Here is a 2,601-nt window from a genome sequence, read left to right on the forward strand (position 1 = left end):
TAGTTTTCAATCCTAGACCAGATCTTTTACGCTTGCTGTAAGTTTGCTGGGTTACCCAGGTTCATGGATGAAAGTGTATCTTCTCCAGCCTTGCAGACCTTTAATAAATCAGCTCCACAATGTGGCTATTGTAGTAATTTTTCAGGGGGTATCAGCACCTTGCCAAGGGAGCAAGGGATTCAGCTATGCCTATACATGAACTGATTATTCCAACAGGTCCTGACTTGGCACATAATTGCCCTTGAACTCCTGAATTCATTTTTTATCAACATAATATCATGACATTGATTGGTCTCCTAAAAAAAGGACTTTCAGAAATCAAGATTTAATAGTTCCTAATCCTCCTAATGTGGTAGCATTTCATATGGTCCTCTTTTACCATCAAATAAACATAAAGCCCTCCTATTACAAATACTTTCTATAGCATCAAACAGCATTCTTCTTTTTCAATTATCTCTCTGCTCTTTTGTCACTTGGTTTAACAATACAAAAGTCCTTTCTTAGAAGATAAAAGACACCTCCATCACATTTATGTCATCTGGTCACTGACATCATGCTGATACACTGGACTACCAATACATTAAATATATTACAGCCTTAATGTAAAAAGAACAGATGTCATAGGATCTAAAATGCAGTTCATATCTCAAGACATCACTTACCACAACCTGCAGTGGACAATTCATCACTGCCATTTGGACAGTCTCTTTCACCATCACAAAGCCAATGAAGAGGGACGCAGGCATGAGATCCGGGGCAGCTGAACATGTCAGTAGCACAGGTCACAGAACCTGACAAAATCACAAAAGTTTGACCAGTTTATTTTTGTTGTTTAATCTATAAACGTGGTATTCTAGCCACCAAAGTAAGAGCATTTTTTTTCCCTTGGCACCAATTTTAGAAGGTTTTTTTCTTCACTGACCCCCAATTAATTGGTTTAAGCAAAGGTTACCAAGATCTGAAAATTATTTCAAGGGATCCATAGGGCTAAGCCCCCCCCCTTAGAAGGTTGCAATACATACTTTGCATTAAATATCTGCAGATTAAAACAAGGAGAATTCAGGACAGATCTTTAAATCTTAAGGGACTATTGCAATATAATAACATGATGCAAAGCATGATATTTCTGCATGATAGGACAATGCATGGAAATGTATGACACATAGTATTGCACCTCACTTCATATGGCACCCCAATGCACCTTGGAAGCAGACTAAAATGTTATTGAGTTGTAGTACAACACAATGCAAAGATCTTTCTCTTGTGCTGCATTAACAAAAATGGTGCAAGTCCTGTTTTGAGGGTGTTGTGGGGCATTGACAATCTAATTAAAATGCAAAAGCTGCCCTAATGCAATACCCAGTAATGCACAAACACTCAATGTTACCCCACATGCATTATTGCATTGCAGTTTTTTGCTGCCTATATCCCATGTAATTGCCATGTTCGGAAATAAATGATCGTACTATTGTAATTGGTTATTTATTTCTCATTCCTTACATTGGCAGCAGTTCCTTTTTACTTTTCCAGCATTTAAAATTAAAACTTTTTGCAAATATACATACCACATACGGCATCACTTTCATCAGAGCCGTCACCACAATCGTCCTCCCCATCGCACATCCACTGTTTGGAAATACACTTGTCTTTAGAGCAGGCAAACTGACTCCAGGAACAGGAGGTGCCTAATGGGAAACATTCACCATTTAATTACTGTCAATATAGGGTGACATTGTACTCGTTAATATATTCACTCCTCTTTAAATCAAATAATTGAAAAAAAAATTATTTTTAGAATGTCTTTCCCTTTCGATCACACTCTTATCCCTTAATGAATATACTCTGCGGTAATGAAAAATTTAGGAGGAAAAGCCCACTTAAAAGCCCATGTCATCATTTGAATCTCTCCACCAGGTTCTTGATCTGATGTCCACTCTGGTACACTTTGCCTTCATACACTTCTTTAGGGTTAGTAGATGAATTGGGTCCTATTCTTATACAAGCGCCATAGAAACCAATGGGGGGAACTGCTTAGCTGCAGACATCAGAACAAGAAGTCAATAGAAGAATGTAAATAGGTCAGCGGGACTAGGTAAGTAAATGATTTGGAGGAGTAAAGGCAAAAGCATATAGAAAGTTTGTGGCAAGGTTTGCTTACCCTTAATATAACAAAGAAGCAAACTCACCGCAGTGTATCTCATCACTGCCATCTTCACAGTCCTTCTGACCGTCACAAACCCATGTATTTAAAATGCATCTTCCACTGCGACACGCAAAGTAATTCTCTTCACATTGGTGTTTACCTTTTCCTAAAAAAAGAAAAAACAAATCTTTATTAAGAAGAGCTCTTGACAAATCTTATGAAGATAATATTCTTTTTTATTTTTAATTATTCATTTGATTGCCTTAAAGGGAACACTTCATTAACAGTCACACTTCATGAATGCGAAGGGCACATGTCAGCATGAACAAATTGCATTATTGCCTGCTTGTCATGAATAAAAGTTTGGTCATGCAAATCAGTTTGTTTTATGTTGAGATCTCAGTGCTGTTAGCAGTATGGTGTGCTTTTGGGGTTAATAAAGGACAAAACAGATGTTT

At 37.4% G+C, this 2,601-nt stretch overlaps 1 long non-coding RNA gene across 1 annotated transcript; it reads right to left on the reverse strand.

The window, feature by feature from the left end:
• Positions 1 to 662: 662 nt before the first annotated feature.
• Positions 663 to 2,311, reverse strand: LOC140321202 (uncharacterized). The gene is made up of 3 exons (XR_011918853.1): positions 2,187 to 2,311; positions 1,566 to 1,685; positions 663 to 791 (listed from the first exon to the last, which is right to left on the reverse strand). It is a non-coding gene; the product is annotated as an uncharacterized lncRNA (long non-coding RNA).
• Between the last annotated feature and the right edge of the window lie 290 nt (positions 2,312 to 2,601).

The sequence above is a fragment of the Pyxicephalus adspersus genome, unplaced genomic scaffold (assembly GCF_032062135.1).
Source record: "Pyxicephalus adspersus unplaced genomic scaffold, UCB_Pads_2.0 Sca1294, whole genome shotgun sequence".
In the NCBI taxonomy this organism is placed as follows: Eukaryota; Metazoa; Chordata; class Amphibia; order Anura; family Pyxicephalidae; genus Pyxicephalus; species Pyxicephalus adspersus.